Source organism: Solanum stenotomum, unplaced genomic scaffold (assembly GCF_019186545.1).
Source record: "Solanum stenotomum isolate F172 unplaced genomic scaffold, ASM1918654v1 scaffold21181, whole genome shotgun sequence".
Classification (NCBI taxonomy): domain Eukaryota; kingdom Viridiplantae; phylum Streptophyta; class Magnoliopsida; order Solanales; family Solanaceae; genus Solanum; species Solanum stenotomum.
Window position 1 is genome coordinate 19,598 of NW_026026414.1, and position 19,951 is coordinate 39,548.

The 19,951-nt window shown below is 39.2% G+C and overlaps 1 pseudogene; it reads left to right on the forward strand.

Moving 5' to 3' along the window:
- Positions 1 to 8,828: 8,828 nt before the first annotated feature.
- Positions 8,829 to 11,059, forward strand: LOC125850935 (polyubiquitin-like; annotated as a pseudogene).
- Positions 11,060 to 19,951: the final 8,892 nt, after the last annotated feature.

Here is a 19,951-nt window from a genome sequence, read left to right on the forward strand (position 1 = left end):
TCGATGTACCTCCCATAGACCCAGTGTTAGCTCGACAGATCATGTCATTTTTTAAAGGGTTGGTTGGTCTTGGAGTGCTTGCTTCTATTCAGGCGACTCAAGCTCCAGCCAATCCTCCTATTTCTATCACTACGCCCAAGGTGGGTGGGACTGGAGGTAATGATGCGTTCTTTCGTCCTTTCTTGGGTTCTGTTATGACTGGTAATGAGCATGAAATGTTGTCTAAGTTTTTGAAACTTAAGCCTCTTGTATTTCTTGGTTATGAGAGTGAGGATGCTTATGAGTTTATTTTGGACTGCTATGAGAGGCTTCATAAGTTGAGAATTGTCCATCAGCATGGGGTTGAGTTTGTGACTTTTCAACTTCAAGGTGAGGCTAAGCAGTGGTGGAGAGCTTATATGGAATGTACATCTTCAGCTTTACCTCAACTTACTTGGACCCAATTTCATGCTCTGTTTCTAGAGAAGTATGTGCCTAGGACTTTGAGGGATCGCAAAAAGGATGAATTCATGGCTTTGGAGCAATTTGGTATGACTATGGCTACCAAGTCCATGCTTTGTCTAGATATGCTACTCAATTGGTGATTACTGAGGAGGAGATGATCCGTTTATTTATTAGGGGACTAAACTCTGAGTTGTAGGTAGTATCTGTTCATATAACCTATGCAGGGAGGAGCTTTAATGAGGTAATAGACTTTGTGAAGAAAGTGGAGGGGGTGAGACGAGACGGTCAGGCTAAGGCATTGGCTAAAAGGGCCAAGAACTTGGGTAACTTTCAAAGTTCGTACTCCAGGGGTCCAAAAGGGCAACGCTGGCAACCAAGCCAATTCAGCCCGCTATGCCTGCTTCTACAGGTAACGACTCAGGAACTCTACCTCATACTTTGATTCAGGATAGCCAGGGAGTCGCACCTTCGATGGGCGACAAAGCATCTTTTGATCTTACTTGCTATAATTCTGGAGAACATGGGCATATAAGGAGATTTTGTCCCCACCCACGAGTGGTAGATTCCGCGTAGCAGCAGACTAGAGCAGTGGTATCAGCGAGAAATGGTAATAATGGTAGAGGACATCCACAAGGTGGGCGAGGAGGTAGTTAACGAGGACGTAATGGTAGAGTAAATGGTAACACAGGCAGAGGTAACGTGCAACCAGGGGGGAAGTCGCTCATCATGATGATAGGGCTCAGTGTTACGCCTTTCCTGGCAAAAATGAGGCAGAGGCGTCTGACGCAGTGATCACATGTACTATTCTTGTCTGTGATCGGATGGCTAATGCAATATTTGATCCAGGTTCTACTTATTCATATGTATCCGTATGATTTGCCTCATAATTTGCTATGATTTGTGATATACTTGATACCCCTATCCATGTTTCTACCCTAGTTGGAAAGTTTGTCATAGTCACCCATGTGTATCGTGCTTGTCCTATTTTGTTTATGGGTTTTTAGACTTGGGCTGATTTGGTGATATTGGATATGACTGACTTTGACATATCTTAGGCATGACTTGGTTGTCCCTCTATTATGCTGTGCTTAATTGTAATACTAAGTCTGTAACTTTAGAAATTCCGGGAAGGGAAAAATTAGAGTGGGAAGGGGTGTACAAGCCTAAGAAAGCTAAGATCATATCCTCCATACGGGCTAGAACATTGGTAGGGCAGGGTTGTTTGGCTTATTTGGCTCATATTCGGGATGCTGAGGTTGAGTCTCCATCTATTGAGTCTATTCGTGTGGTGTCAGAAATTAGAGAAGTGTTTCCTAATGATTTGCTTGGTATGCCTCCGGATAAGGATATAGACTTCTGCATTGATTTAGAACCTAGTACTCATCCCATTTCTATCCCTCCATATCGCATGGCTCCGGCGGAATTAAGAGAGCGTAAGGGTCAAATCCAAGAGCTTCTTGATAAGGGATTTATTCGTCCTAGTGCTTCCCCATGGGGTGCTCCAGTTTTGTTTGTTACGAATAAGGATGGTAGTATGAGGATGTGTATAGATTACCGACAATTGAATAGGGTCACTATTCGAAACAAGTACCCTTTTCCTCGAATAGATAATCTTTTTGACAATTGCAAGGTGCATCAGTTTTCTCCAAGATTGATCTAAGGTCTGGCGTTTAGGACCCGCTATGGGCACTACGAGTTTCTAGTTATGTCCTTTGTTTTGACTAATGCGCCTGCAACTTTTATGAGTTTAATGAATGGGGCGTTCAAGCCATTTCTTGATTCTTTCGTCATAGTCTTTATTGATGATATTTTGGTCTACTCGAACAACGAAGAAGAGCATGCCGACCATCTTCGTATTGTTCTGGGTGTTCTTGGAAACAAAGGTTGTATGCGTAATTCTCTAAGTGTGAATTTTGGTTGCCTTCGATTGCATTTTTGGGGCATGTAGTTTCAAAAGATGGGGTAATGGTAGATCCTCAAAAGATTGAGGCAGTTAAGAATTGGGACCGGCCTAGCTCTGTGACGGAAGTTAGGAGTTTTGTGGGGCTCACTAGCTATTATCGTCGATTTATGAAGAACTTTGCTTCTATATCCACTTAACAAATTTGACCAAAAAAGAGATAATTTGACCAAAAAAGAGATACCGTTAAAATGGACCTAAAAATGTGAGGAGAGCTTCCAAAAGCTCAAGACTCTTTTGACCACCGAACCCATCCTGACATTACCGGTTGAAGGTAAAGATTTTATTGTTTATTGTGATGCTTCACATTCTGGCTTGGGTTCTGTGTTGATGCAGAATAAGAATGTTATAGCTTATGCTTTGCGTCAATTAAAGGTACATGAGAGGAATTATCCAACACATGATTTGGAGTTGGCATCAATAGTGTTTGCTCTTAAGATCTGGCGTAATTACCTCTATGGTGTTAAGTGTGAGGTGTTTACTGATCATCGTAGTTTGCAGCATGTGTTTACTTAAAAGGATCTGAATTTGAAATAGAGAAGGTGGATGGAGTTACTCAAGTATTATGATTCGACCATTCAATACCATCCGAGCAAGGCTAACGTGGTGGCAGACGCTTTGAGTCGATAAGCGGTGAGTGTGGATAGTTTAGCTTGCTTGAGTGTATCCAAGCGACCCTTAGCTAAGGAAATCCAGACCTTGGAGTATAAATTCATGCAGTTGGGCATCTCTGAAAGAGGTGGGGCGTTAGCTAGCATTGAAGTGAGGGCCACATTCATTGAGGAGATCAAGGCTAAACCATTTAAGGATGAAAATTTGAATGAACTTAAGAAGAAGATTGTGATTGGTAAAGCACAAGAGACCACTCTTGATGCGAAAGGTGTGCTCACTTTTAAAGGAAGAATTTGTGTTCCTAGTGTAGATGACTTGATTAAAAAATTATTGGCAGAATCTCATGGTTAGCGATATTCTATTCATCCGGGTGTGACCAAGATGTACCAAGATTTGAAGCAAATTTATTGGTGGCCGGGCATGAAGAAGGATATATCGAAGTTTGTGGCTAAGTGTCAAAATTGTCAACAAGTGAAGTATAAACACCAAAGGCCTGCAGGTTTGCTTCAAAGAATTCCAATTCCAGAATGGAAGTGGGAGCAGATAGCCATGGATTTTGTGGTTGGTCTTGCCAAGACTTTGGGGAAGTTTGATTCTATTTGGGTAGTGGTTGATAGATTGACTAAGTTAGCCCATTTTATTCCGGTAAGAATAGATTATAATGTCAAACAATTGGCTAAGGTATATGTGAAAGAGATAGTAAGGTTGCATGGGGTGTCCCTTTCTATCATCTCAGACCGTGGTACCCAATTCACATCCAAGTTTTAGAGGAAGTTACATGATGAATTGGGTACACAATTCAGTTTTAGTACAACTTTTCATCCACAGATGGACGGGCAGTCGGAGAGGACTATTCAAGTGTTAGAAGACATGTTGAGGGCATGTGTGATTGATTTTAGAGGGCATTGGGATAAGTTCTTACCTTTGTGTGAATTCTCTTATAATAATAGTTATCATTCCAACATTGATATGAAACCATTTGAGGCACTTTATGGGAGGGGATGTAGATCACCCATAGGATGGTTCGAGGCAAAATATGTGAAACCTTTGGGGGTTGATTTAGTGAAAGATGCTTAAGATAAGGTAAGAGATATGGCTTTTCAGACTGGTGAGATTGTTCTTCTTAAGGTATCACTCATTAAATGGGTGATGAGATTTGGCAAGAAAGGTAAGCTAAGTCTGCGATACATTGATCCCTTTGAGATTTTTGAATGCGCAGGGTCGATGGTGTATAAATTGGCTTTTCCTCCTAATTTATCGGGAGTTCATTCGGTATTTCATGTGTCCATATTGAAGAGGTATCATGGTGACGGGGACTATATCATTAAGTGGGACTCAAATGTGTTAGACAAAGACCTCCAATATGAGGAGAAACCGATTGCAATTCTTGATCGTGATGTGCATAAGCTGAGGACCAAAGAGATTAAGTCCATGAAAGTTCAATGGAAGCATCGTCCAGTTGAGCAAGCTACTTGGAAAACTGAGAGGGACATGCGAGAGAAGTATCCCCAATTGTTCGTCAATTGAGGTACTACTTCATTCCTTCTTTAGCCTATTTTCCTAAGTTTTTCACTCGGAGACGAGTGATGGGTAAATTGGTATCTATTGTAACGACCGAGTTCCATCATTATAGAAAAGCCAACAGGGAAAAAATTTGGGCCGAAAAACTTTTTCGTAGTATCTTGAGATTTCCCAACATAATCCATATTTGGATGAAATTGAAGTCATTAAAGTGTAGAGAAATTTGGTAGCAATTGAGTGATCTAATTAGGATTTTGATTACATGAGTGGTTAGATAAGTCGTTAAGGAATCCATACGACTTTACAGAATTGAATTCTGGCGAGTGGAACTCCCGAAATTGATCTTAGCGTGAACGGATAGTTTCTGAGTGTCGTTGGTTGAAGGCGTGTTGTGAAATGGGGGTTTTGGAATTCTTTTATTAGCTCACTGTTTTGTGCTAGCCGCTTTGGCGGTAATTTCGGTCGCCAGGGCGGGGCCGCTGTAGCGGGGTGAGGGCCGCTGTGGCGGGACAAACGCGACTTAAAGTCGTAAATAAATCTCAAAAATATTTTATTCTGCGAATTTCAAATTTGGGAGCTAAGGAACGAATCCATGGTTTTTCTTGACAGTTTTCCACCATTCTTGAGGCTAAAGATAAGATTTCACTCTCCGAATCCATTTTTCGATCCGTAGAACGTAATCTAATGGGTAATTATCGATGGAGAAAGGTTTTGATTTGGAATTTGTGGTGAAAAAAGCCCTAATTTGGATACTTGGGATCATGGATATGATCTAGGGTTGTTAGAATTGTTAGTAATCCGAATAATTAGTGATTGTTTATAGATTTTCGTATTATATTGATTGTTTGTAGACCAAGAACAAGCGGAACGATTTCAAAAAATGAAGGATCAAGTTTCTTAGGGTTTCAAGCTTGTTTCGATGTAGGTGATTGTTGTGATTCTATGATTGTGTGATGTATGTTTGTTCTTGCTTCATTATTATACATGTTTGTATGTGAATATTGCATTATTGATCACATTAATTGTAAAAGAGGAAATATGAATGATGAATGCCATGTATCATGATTTGATTGTATGATTATGAGAATGTACTTAGTGATTGTGATTGTGGCTTGTTGAATGGATCGGGTGTTGCGTTTCGATACACTAACTTGGATCGGTTGCCACGTTCCGACATGATTATGGGATCAGTTGCCACGTTCCGACATAATCATTGGATCGGGTACCACGTTTCGGTACACCAACTGTTTGGGTTTGGGTTCCATGAGAGGACCAATGACTTGTCATATTTGTGTATCTTGAGAAATGTGAAGTTGTTTGTTGTTCGTAAATGTTGATAATATTGTATATGTTCGATATATGCATGCGATTATATTGTTGTATTAACTTATGTATGTTGCACTTAGTGGGATAGTCGCGTGATCCTACCAGTACATTGTGATTGTGTACTGATACTGCACTTGTTCTTTCTTTGTTGAGTTCAGGGCATTTTAAGGCAGCTATTGACAAACCTCGTTTAGAAGATCAGTGATCGTTCAAATTCAGGGTGAGGCAGTTCTTCCGGGATGCCATGAGTTCTCTTTCTGTCTATGTCCACATTTCGGACTTAGACTTTCTAGTTAGTTATTAGTTCATTAGTTTAGGGTTGTATCCTTTCTTGTTTAGACTTGTTGAACTTTAGATGTTTTGGTACATTGACTTTCAAGTTCTAGGTGTTTTTCTGCATTGTTTAGTTGTTAGATCTTTTGGAAGTTTATGTGAACTTCAGTCTTTAGCTATTTAACTTGCTTCTGTAACTTAAATGCTTTAGTATTTTGGTTGAGTTGCTTGGTTTGGATTGTAGCAGTGGTTCTCCCATCGAAGGGTTAGTGTGGGCGCCAATCACGATGGTTTGGTTCGTGTCATGTGTCTAGCAATACTATGACTTGTGTAGAACTCATTGAAATTTGACTCGCAAAACTCCAAACCATTATCAGTGCGGAGTTTTTTTTATCTTCCTTCCAGTTTGGTTCTCAACAAGAGCCTTGAAGTTCTTGAACTTAAGAAAAGCTTCATTCTTATGTCTCAAGAAATAAACCCAACCTTTGCGAGAAAAATCATCAGTAATGGTCATGATGTAGCGTTTTCCTCTAAGAGATGGAACCTTTGAAGGCCCCCATAAATCTGAATGAATATAATCAAGAATACCAAGTGTACAATGTGTAGCTGCTGAAAAACTCACTCTCTTTTGTTTTCCGAATATGCAATGTTCACAGAAACCCATTTTTCCTATACCTTGATTAACGAGAAGACCTCTTTTGTTAAGAAGAGTCATACCTGTATCACTCATATGACCCAGACGTATATGCCATAAATGAGTGAGATCGTCATCAGACAATGAAGTGGAAACGGCTACAGACACTGTCATAATTGAGCCCTGCAAGTAATAGAGAGTCCCACGTCTTATTCCTTTCATTAAGACCAGAGCACCTTTTGAAACCTGGAGAACTCCACCTTCAACTAAATATTTACATCCGAAAGATTCAAGAGTTCCTCGAGAAATCAAGTTGCGTTTTAGGTAAGGAATATGACGAACGTTGGTCAATGTCTTGATAACACCATCATGAGTTTTAATTTGTACAGTACCAATTCCAACAACTTTACATTGGGCATCATTTCCCATTAGAACAACGCCACATTCAGCTTTATCATATATTAAAAACCAGTCCTTATGAGGACACATATGATATGTACATCCAATATCAAAAAATTCATTAGGACGAGTTTCTTTTATCAACAGAGACAACCAACAAAACATCACCTTCGAAATCACTTTCCACAACTCCGGCTTCAACAACTTTCTGGATCTTTTTGTTATTTTATTCCCTCTCCATTTTATTTTTTAGTTTATAGCAGTTAGAAACATCATGTCCTGGTTTCTTGCAGTAGCGACATGTCTTGCTAAAATTATGCCCTTTGGATGTAGATATAAACTTCTTTTTAGATGTACTCCCTTTGTCTTGTGATCTACCTCTAACGAACAACTCACCTTTATCTTCAGAATGAACATCAAGATCAAATTTTTCTTTGGACAACAAATTTGATCTAACATCTTCATAGGATAAAGTTTCATTATTTCCATATAACATAATCTCCTTGAAGTGCTTATAGGTAGATGGGAGAGAGACAATTAACAACGCAACCTTGTCCTCATTCTCAATTTTAACTTCTAAATTTTCCAGATATATTATAATTGAATTGTATGCATCAAGATGAGATTGAATGGATGAACCTTCAGACATACGAAGCGTGTATAAACGCTCTTTGAGGCAGAGTTTATTGGCAAGAATTTTGGTCATATAGAGAGACTCAAGTTTCAACCAAAGACTTGCAGCAGTGTCTCACGAATAACCTCCCGCATAACCTCTTTGGAAAGACTAAGTTGAATTGAAGAAAGTTCCTTTTCATCTAACTCCTCCAATTGTTCGTCGTTCATAAAATTGGGCTTCTTTGACTTTCCTACTGAAGCCTTCTTCAAACCATTGTGTGTGAGAACAACCTTATTTTGGATATTCTAGATACTAAAGCTAATTTTTCCATCAAATTTCCCAATATCAAACTTGGTTACAATAGACATGCTTGAACCTTGCTTTGATACCACTTGTTAGGAAATAAAATGTATAAAAAATAAGACAAATATGAATAATCGAGAAAGGAATCTGGAAACACAATTAATGACACACAATGTAATGTGTAAACCCAAGTCGAGAAAAAACCACGGGTAATGACGAGCAAATCCACTATGTTGAAGGTAGAGTACAATTCCAAGTTCTCCAGAATTCAAAATGAGGAATAGAAAAAAGACTACTAAATTCTTTTGTTTATCTGCCACAAAATAGAAAATGCTCCGAAAACATAGGCTCCACTATCTGGCACAAAGAAATAGAAAATGCCCATAAAAATAGGCTCCACTTCCAGTGAAAATTGGTGCCTATTTACTGCACCATAATCCCATAATTTTTTCAAATTTTCTGAAATTGCGGAAGTCTCAAGACAAGATGAAACATGCTGACATGATTAGGCAAAATCAGCGGGAAAAAGAATTTGTTGACATTATGAGGTTACTTAATCTTCTAATTCACATTTTACTTTGATGTTTAATATTTTTTTTCCTATAATAGAAGTTGGTTGATTTGATCCAAGTACATTCACATTTATAAGTCATTGTACTAGAAAGTTAAAGTAATACTTGGTTCTTAATTTCTCTATTGCTTTTGTGGTATTTTGTAGAAGATTTCAAGCTTTGCAAAAGATGGAGTCGAGCATGAAGCACAAGAGAACTGCAGTTGAAGATGATAAAGAAAAAGAGGTTTGCTCCTTCTAACAATTTGAGATAAAATGTTATTTCGCGTTTGATTACAAGTTTTAGTAAATTCCGAGATAAATTTTATGCTAAAATGGTGGGATTAGCTTTCATAACCAAGAGTTTAGGATTCAACCATAACTGATAACTGATGCTCTACATCCACCTCTAGCGGATTTAGAATTTTTATTGTTCGAGTTGGAATTCTACCATAGTCTATTTGATTTACTCATATGTATTGTTTGAGAGAAAGCTACAACGGTGTGATCTAAATCCCATGAACACACACCCCACTTCAAGTGTGCCTATGTATTAACTAAATCACTCTTTTTGTCTAGTCGGTGGAACCGGTGAATTATGCGAGTTGGTTAGATGTATGGGGTATAGGGCTCGTAGTATCCCTTTTGATTGATCTAGCCTTTTGTTCTCTTCAGGAGTGAATCCCCTACTAACATAGGCAGGCTTTAAGACTTACAAATGGGAGTTGTGGACTAGGTACGACAACATTGCACAACTGAGTGGCAGAGCATTTTGAACTTTCTTAGGGTAGATAAAATTGAATTGTTGACGATATGATTTTTACCTTAAGATTTTGCATTCTCCGACATTTTTCGTCTGTGCTTTAGAATGTTTTCGTTTGCTGGTGCTTATGATTGTTAACTTAACAAAATTTAATTACCGTTCTTGTTTTGTTTATCCTCTTGCAGATGAGTATAGACGTGAAGGTCACTAAATAAGTCACTATAAAAACTAAGGAATCAGATAGTATCAGACACATGAAATCTTTATTACATGATAAGGAGGGCATACCAAAATGTCTTCAACAACTATTTTCAAAAGGTGTTCGCCTAACAGATGATGGACATAAGCTAATGGTGTCACGACCCGATTTATCAAGTCATGATGGCACCTACTATAACCCACCAGCAGGTAAGCCAACCCGTAACCCGGAACCACAAGTAATGGGTCTGAGGGTAGAAATTAAACAAGAGTAGGCAAATAACAATATAAACAGACAGAAGCCAACCAAAAACATATATACAAATAAAGATCCCTCCCAGAACCTGGAAGTCACTAGTACAGAGCTACTACAAAATGAGTACAAGTCCTAAAATCGGACAACAGAGACTGGACTGTCTCGAANTGTTTCGGACTCGTTCGAAGTCGGAAAAATACAAACCTTATATGGAATCTGATTCAACGGTGAAGGCGGAATTTCCATTTGGAGCTCGCTTCGATGAAAAGTGGGTCCCACACCCAGTATTATTTGAGCCAGATTCCACAACTGCCATCTAAAGCCTCGGGAAGTGAACAAAGGGTCGTTCTAGACCAAAATCAAAATTCCGAAGCTAACCTAGCTGTCAGAATTTTCATCTGAGCACGACTTCCAAGAAGGTTGACCAAAGTCAACTTTTCAAGTCATTACAAATGGATTGTGGCATTATTGAAAGCTCCACCCTTAATGTTTATATCTACAATTCAGTCCCTAAGGTATTTTTCGTGAAGAGACCCTATGCTACTGTTGCAATTACGGTTTATTCAAGGAATTTCGATACTATCCAGGACGTCAAATGTAGGGTTGGGGTCAAAGAAGAAGTAAACCCAAATAAATTTTCTCTTATTCATGATGGAAAGTTTCTTGAAGATGACAGAACCTTAGCTTTTTACAAAATCGATGTTGGATCAACACTTTCATATGGTTTCCAATGCGGGAGACACGTTTCTTATTTCTGTGGTAATGCCAACAGAGGAAATAGTTAAAATAGAAGTCATGGCTTCCTTAACTGTTCGCAACATTAAAACAATTATAGAAAGCAGAATTGGCTACTCGATAAATTTTATGGATCTATTTCCTGGGAAACAAAAATTGGAAGATTTGAAGATATTGTATTAGTGTGATATCAACGAACATTCCGTCTTAAGGGTGAAGAGTAGAACAATACAGATCCTAATCAAGATGAGTGGTGGAAGTATTACTCTAGATGTGCACATGCATGAGTTGGTCAAGGATGTGAAGGGCATGCTTCTACAGAAGCTTCACATACTTGTTCATTTGCAAAAAACTTGTGTTTGAGGGAAAAAGTCTAGCTGATACCCAGGATTTAGTGAGCTACAATATCAGAATGCACTCTAATATTGTTTTTGATTTTCGTAGTTCAATTTCTAAGACAATTATCTGATATAATAAGTTACCAACAAATAAATTTATGTAAGATTAAAGATGTGGTTTCCATAGTTCATTTTACTGTTACCTGTTTTTTTTTTATTGTACTAAGCATCTATCATACATTATTTCTTGTCGATATTGTTTATTTCTTCTTCTTTTTTTCTTGTTGAGCCAAGGATCTTTGAAAAACAATTTTTCTACCTTCACAAGTTCGAGTTAAGGTCCTCCACATACTATTTTTCTTTATATCCATGGTGTTCAGGCTAGTTTGCTAGCTTCTTATAGAAAAGTCGACGCCAAAGTTATTAGGTATAGGTTCGGATGAATTTATAACCGATGCTCTACATCCACATTTGGCGGATTTGAAGATATGAGTTTGAGTTTGGAATTCTATCATAGTCCTTTTCATTTACTCATGTGAAGGGTTTGAGTGAAAGCTATTTGTCATGACCCAGACCGTCGTGAGTGACGCTTACACTAACCCTCCGGTGGGAAACCATTACCACAACCCAAACTAACAAACTCAACCAAAACTAAGTCATTTAAAGTTACGGAAGCAGGTTTAAATGCTAAGGAAAAAAAATAGGGAGTTCCCATAAACTTTAAACAAAAGTCTAATAAAAACAAATGCAAAATAATACCTAGAACCTGAAAGTCAATGTACCAAAACATCTAAAGTTCAACAAGTCTAAGAATATGGGTAGAACCCAATTAAACATAAGAAATCCTAATGCACTAGTCTAAGTCCAAAATTAGGACATAAACGAAAGGGAACTCATGGCAGCCCGAAAAAAATGGCTCACCCTTGAATTCGATGACGATCAGTGATCTTCTAAGCGAGGTCTGTCAATACCCGCCGGAAGATTCCCTGTACTCAACAAGGAAAGAGCAAGTGCAGTATAAATACACAACCACAGTGTACTGGTAAGATCATGCGGCTATCCCACTAAGTGCAACATACATAAGCCATTACAACATAATAATAACATGCATACACCGAACATATACAATATCAATATCATTTACGAATAACGTACAATTCACAATTCTCAAGATATACAGTTATGTCAAGTCATTGGTCCTTTCATTGAACCCACACCTAAACTGTTTATGTACCGGTATGTGGTACCCGTTCCAAGTTAGCGTGCCGGATCGTGACACCCGTTCCAATATTTATGCCGGTACGTGGCAACCGATCCCAGTTACTGTGTTGGAACGCAATATCCGATCCATTCAACAAGTCATAATCATAATCACAATCACAAGCATATTCTCATAATCATACAATCAAGTCATGAATCATGGCATTCAATCATTCAACTATCATCATTTACGATTTGTGTGATCAATAATGCAACATTCGCATACTTACATGCATCATAATGAAGCAAGAACAAACATAAATCACACAACATGAAATCACAACCATCACCTACCTCGAACAAAGCTTGAATCCCCTAAGAAACTTGATTCTTCCCTTTTCAGATTCTTTCCACTTATTCTTGGTCTACAAACAATCATAATAATTCGAGGATCAATAAACAAGTGCCAATTACCCAGATTCTAATCAATAGTATCAACCCTAGATCAAACCTTTGATCCCCATACCCAGATTAGGGCTTTTCCCACTATAATTTCTAGATCAAAACCCTCCCCCATCGATGATTACCCACAAGTTTAAATTCTATGAATCGAAGAATGGATTCGGGGAGTTAAAACCTTACCTTTAGCCTTAAGAATGGTGAAAAACAGCCAAGAACTCGCCTGGGGTTGTTTCCTAGCTTAGAAAGTCAAAAAGTGTAGAATAAAATGATTTTGGGGTTTATTTCTGACTTAAATCGCAACTGTCCCGCCACAATGGTCCTCACCCCGCTACATCGACCTCGCCCTAGCGGGAATAATTTTGCCACAATGGCTTGCACGGAAACAATGAGCAATTTTAAGAATTCCAAACCCCCATTTCACAACACACTTTCATCCTATGGCACTCAGAACATACCCATTCACGCTAAGATCAATTTCAGGAGTTCTACTTGCCTGAATTAAATTCCGTAAAGTTGTACATATTCCTTAACATCTTAGCTATCTAATTATGTGATAAAATCCATAGCTCTCCTTTCCCACTTCCATTCTGGAATTTGCATTCTCTGAAGCAACCTACAGGCCTTTGATGTTCATACTTTACTTATTGGTAATTTTGACACTTTGCCACAAACCCTACTATGTCTTTCTTCATGCTAGGCCACCAATAAATTCACTTCAAATCTCGGTACATCTTGGTCACACCCGGATGAATGGAATATCGCGAACCATGGGATTCTGTTAACAATTTCTGAATCAAGTCATCGACTCGAGGAACACAAATCCTTCATTTAAAATGAAGCACACCTTCTGGCTCAAGAGTGGTCTCTTGTGCCTTACCAATCACAGTTTTCTTTCTAAGCTTATTCAAATTTTCATCGTCAAATTGTTTGGCTTTGATCTCCTCAATGAACGTGGCCCTAACCTCAATGCTAGCTAACACCCCACCTCTTTATGAGATTCCCAACTGCATGAATTTACACTTAAAGGCATGTATTTCCTTAGCCCAAGGTCGCTTAGTTACACTCAAATAAGCTAAACTACCCATACTCACCGCTTTTTGACTCTAAATGTCTGCCACTACATTAGCCTTGCCCAAATGGTATTGAATGGTGACATCATAATCCTTAAGTAACTCCATCCATATTCCCTATCTCAAATTCAAATCCTTTTGAGTGAATACGTGTTGTAAACTGCGATGATCGGTAAAAACCTCACACTTGACACCATAAAGATAATGCTGCCAGATCTTAAAAGCAAATACTACCGCTACCAACTCCAAATTATGCGTTAGATAATTCCTCTCTTGCACCTTTAACTGTTGCGATGCATAAGCTATAACATTCTTATCTTGCATCAACACCACACCAAACTAGAATGTGAAGCATCACAATAAACAATAAAATCTTTACCTTCAACGGGTAGTGCTGAATAGGTGCGGTGGTCAAAAGAGTCATGAGCTTTTGAAAGCTCTCTTTGCATTTTTCAGTCCATTCAAATGGTATCTCCTTTTTGGTCAAATTTGTCAAGTGTGTGGCAATAGACGCAAAGTTCTTCACAAACCGATGATAGTTGCTAGCGAGCCCCACAAAACTCCTAACTTCAGTCATAGAGCTTGGCCGAACCCAATTCTTAACCACTTCAATCTTTTGGGGATCTACCATTACCTCTTCTTTCGAAACCACATTCCCCAAAAAGGCAACTGACGTCAACCAAAATTCACACTAAGAAAATTTCGAAGACAACTTTTGTTTCCCAAGAACACCTACAACAATACGAAGAGGGTCAGCATGCTCTTCCTCACTTTTCGAATAAACCAAAATATCATCAATAAAGACTAACAAACGAATCTAGAAATGGTTTGAACACACCATTCATCAAACTCATAAAAGCTGCAGGCACATTTGTCAACCCAAATGACATAACTAGAAACTCATAGTGCCCATAGCGGGTTCTAAGCGCCGTCTTGGGCACATCCTCAGGCCTAATTCTTTAACTGATGGTAACCAGACCTTAGATAAATCTCAGAGAAAACTGATGCACCTTGCAATTGGTCAAAAAGATCATTATCCTCAGCAATATGTACTTGTTTCGAATGGTGACCCTATTCAATTGTCGGTAATCTATACACATCCTCATACTACCATCCTTTTTCTTAACAAACAAAGAGGAGCACCCCACAGGGAAGCACTGCGACGAATGAACCCTTTATCAAGAAGTTCTTGGATTGAGCGTTAAGCTCTCTTAATTCTGTTGGAGCCATGTGATATGGAGGGATATAAATAGGGTGGGTACCAGGTTCCAAATCAATGCAGAAATCTATATCTCTATCCAACAGCATACTAGACAAATCAGTATGAAATACTTCTCTAAATTCTGACACCACAGGAATAGACTTAATAGATGGAGACTCAACCTCAACATCCCAAATATGAGCCAAATATGCTAAACAACTCTACCCTACCAATTTTCTAGCCCGAATGGAGGATATGATCTTAGCTTGCTTAGGCTTGTACACCCCTTCCTACTATAACTTTTCCCTTCCTGGAATTTCTAAAGTGACATACTTAGTATTACAATTAAGTACATCATAATAGTGGACAACCAAGTCATGCCTAAGATTATTTCGAAGGCAGTCATATCCAAAATCACCAAATCAACCCAAGTCTGGAAACCCATAAACAAAATAGGACAAGCACAATAGACATGGGTGAATATGACAGACTCTGCAACTGGGTAGAAACATGAATGGGGGCATTAAGTATATCACAAATCATAGCAAATTCTGAGGCAAATTTCACAAACACATAAGAATAAGTTGAAACCGGATCAAATAACACATTAGCCATTCGGTCACAAACAAGAATAGTACCTGTGATCACTGCGTCAGACGCCTACGCCTCAGTCTTGCCTGGAAAGGCATAACAATAAGCCCTGTCATTTTTATGGGCGACTTCCCTGCCTGGCTGCACTGCACCTCCGCCTGCGTTACCATTTCCCCTACCTCTGCGGCCTAGCTGATTTCCTCTTTGCCAACCTTGTGGATGCCCTTGACCATTATTACCATTTCCCGCGGGTACCACTACTCTAGACTGCTACTACATAGAATCCAACATGCATGGATGGGAACAATCTCTCCTCATATGCCCAGGTTCTCAACAATTGTAATAAGTACGATCAAAAGATGGCCTGCTGACCGCCGAAGGTGCGACTCCCTGGCTATCCTGAATTAAATTTTGAGGTGGAGTTCCGAAGTAATTACCTGTAGAAGCGGACATAGTGAACTAAATTGGTCGGGCTGCAAGAGTTGGCCTTCCCGAACCTCTAGAGTAAGAACCCTGAAAGTTGCCTGAATTCTTGGCTTTCTTAGCCAATGCCTTAGTCTGACTGTCTTGCTTTACCACCTCCACTTTCTTCACAAAATCCGTTACCTCATGGAAGCTTTTTTCTACAGAGGTCATGTGAATAGACAATACCTGTAACTCAAAGTTTAGTCCCTTAACAAATAATTGGATCCTTTCTTCCTCAGTAGTCACCAATGGCGTTGCATATCTAGACAAAGTATGGAACTTGGCCTCATAAGCTGCCACAAACATACCACCTTGCTCAATCCATGAACTTATCCTTCTTACGATCTGTCACGGTCTGAGGCACATATTTCTCCAAAAATATAGCATGAAATTGGGTCTAAGTAAGTGGGGGTAAAACTGAAGATCTGCAATCCACATAAGCTCTCTACTACTTCTTAGCCTCACCTAGAAGCTGAAAAGTCACAAACTCAATGTCACGCCCCGAGCTACCCCCGAGACACGGACACGGGACCTAGGATCACAAGTGACCCCAAGCTAAGTCTACTGGCATAATCATGAGCGTACTAAAGATAAACTGAGAAATAAAACTGATGTGAAAGCTAATAATAAGTGAATTTAAAATGATGGGGGATACCCATATACTAAAACTGAATATCAAATCTGAGAGTTTAGTACAAAAGAAACATCAAACTCAAATACTAAGCTAAATCTAAATATGTCTGAAAATAGCCTCTAACTGACTAGAAGTGCTGGGACATGCCCTAGGTAAGTCTAGCAAAACTGAAATTAAAAAAATGAGAACTGACAGATAACATGACTATTGTCCTCGAAGAATGAGGACTCACCACTAATGTTGCTGAACTGGAGATCAGAATCCGATCTAAGTGTGATCTGGATGCTGAAAATCTGAACCTACACACAGGAAGATGTAGCGCAGAGTATGAGTCAGTACTTGAAAGGTACTGAGCACACATGATAGCGTAAAAATGAAATAAACATATAACTGAACAAGCAATGAAGCAAGAGTATAATCTGAACATGATATAGATACTGAACACAGAGCTAACTGAATGCAATGACCAAATTATAACATGCTGAGACTGAATACTGACTATATTGAAATATGGTCAATGCAATGTGGTCTGACTGAACTATGGGAGCTACTAATAACCGATAATAAAATCACATGAGCTAAATGTAAAGTTTGATGTATTCACCCCATCGAGAGGACCCAATACACCAGGCCAAAGGTGTAGAGGCATGTTGGCGTGATCACTAAAATGATGCCCACATAGGGGAAATATAGCCTACGTGGCTCGTAGTTTTGGGACTATATGGATGAATGACCATAGTCCAACTCGGTATTATGGTACTCCCAATAGATTAAATGATTAACACATTATGACTGAATTACTGAAATATACTGGATAGCTCAAAATACTGACATGCAAACTGAGAATGAACAATTATTTATTGATAATGACACATTCAAACTGAGGCATGTACATTTGAAATACTGAAATATATGACTTAGCATGTATAATTCAGGAACTAAAGAACTAACAAGCTAGGGTTCTGAAATTCATGCAAGAAAATAAGTAATAGCATGATAATTTGATTTGGAACATATAATAACTAATTCATGATAATCTGCTGAAGTTCTAGAAACCCTAGGTCTAGTTAATAATATGGAATCAAGAATCTAACTGAAATCTAGGGACCCAATGGGTGAAAGGAACCCACAAGTGAAATCCCACATACATGGTGACGAATTCCACACAGAAATCTTTCGATTTCAGGCTGGAACCGATGGAATCTTGCTGCGTTCTTGAACTAGGGTTCTCGGCCTCTTATCTCTTCTTACGCTCTAATTTTTTCTAAGTTTGATTAATGATTTGACTTAGGTGAGTTCTAATTATGTTTCTAGGCTTAAACTAACTAAAACCTCATAATTTAGGGTCTAAACGACGTAATTTAGGGGTCAACCAATTAAAAATAAGACCAAAAGACCCCTGACTTAACTATTGTCGGAGTGACTGATGGACCATCGATCGACTGATGGTCCGTGCTGGTCATTCGTTGATTAGTACTGGAGGCTAAAATTTGGGGGTCTGAACTACAGCCCTAGACCGGGGACCGTGGTCTGACCTACGGTACATAGGTCCTGGCGCGGATCTACCTTTAGCCAATTTTTTGGGCTGAGTTATGGGGATGGTTTCAGGTGTGACCACGGACCACCAGCACAGGCCATAGGTCACCCTACGGTCCGTGGGTTGCGACCGTGAGTCGCACCAGCAATTTCTGGAAAACAGTTTTCAGGTCCATTTTTGGATACGGGGTGTAACATTATCTCCCCTTAGGAAACATTCATCCTCGAATGAAGACTAACTAGCTAAAATGGAGGGATATACAATCCCTAACACTAAAATACTAAAACTGATTTCTAACTAAACTAGGTTCCAATAACATGCAAATACGCTGAAAATGCAAGTACAAACTGAGGAAACATGATATTAAGACTGGATCTGCGCATGAATAACTGAGAAAATGAAGAGGAACTAATACCTCAAGCTAGAGTGGAATCAGAAGGAAAGTGGCGAGGATACTTGAATTTCAAGAATGTTTTTGCTTCCCAATAGCTCCCTCTATGGAGTGAATCCTCTACCAAACCTTGATTGAAGCGACTTCCTTTTTTCCCAATCTTCTAACCTGACGATCAAGAATCTTAACTGGTACATCCTCATACGAAAGAATATCTTTCACGACCACACTCTCTAATGGCACTGCGGATGCTGGGTCACCCACACATTTCTTCAATAGTTAAATGTGAAAGACTGGATGCACTGCTGCTAATTCTGTTGACAACTCTAACTCATACACCACTTTACCAATCCTTTTCAGAATCTTGTAAGGACCTTACTATCTAGGACTGAGCTTTCCTTTCTTGCCAAATCTCATCACCCCTTTCATAGGTGACACTTTCAAGAAACACAATCATTAACTTGGAACTCTAGTTCCCTTCTTCTTACATCTGCATAGGACTTCTGGTGACTCTGGGTTGTCTTAAGTCTATCTCTAATGAGTTGCACTTTTTCCATCACATAAAGGACTGAGTCTGGCCCTATCAAGGCTGCTTCACCTACTTCAAACCAACCAACATGAGTTCTACACCTACGCCCATACAATTCCTCATAAGGGGCCATAAGAATGCTGAAATGGTAGTTATTATTGTAGGAAAACTCTATAAGAGAAAGGTGATCATCCCAACTACCCTTGAAGTCAATCATGCACGCTCTCAACATGTCCTCTAAGGTTTGAATGGTACGCTCTGCCTGACCATCAGTCTATGGATGAAATGCTCTGCTAAGATTAACTTGAGTACCAAGACATTTCTGAAATGACTTCCAGAAATGAGAGGTAAACTAAGGACCTTTATCTGAGATGGTAGATAAAGAAACCCCATGCAACTTAACTATCTCATTAATGTAAATCTTGGTGTAGTCCTCTGCCGAATCTGTTGTCTTGACCGCCACTATCACCCAAATTGAGTCATGCTGTCTGCGAGTATGAGATAAACCTGTGATGAAATTCATGTTGATCACTTCCCACTTCCAAGTAGGAATGTCGATCTCTTGAGTCATACGCCCAGGTTTTTGATGTTCTACCTTCACTTGCTGACAATTGGGGCACTTAGCCACAAAATCTGCTATATCCCTTTTCATGCCATTCCACCAAAAGACTTCCCGTATATCGCGGTACATCTTAGTGGCACCTGGATGAATAGATTACCTGAAGTTATGGGATTATGAAAGAATCTACTATCTCAACTCGCCCACATTAGGAACACATAATCGACCCTGGTAGAGAAGTACACCATGTTCCCCTTGGAAGAATACCTCAACTCTTTGTTGATGGACTGCTCCCTTGAGTTCGAGCAATATCAGATCACTGTCTTATTTTTCCTTAACCTCCACTACCAATAAAGATTCTGATCCATTTTGAACTGTCACACC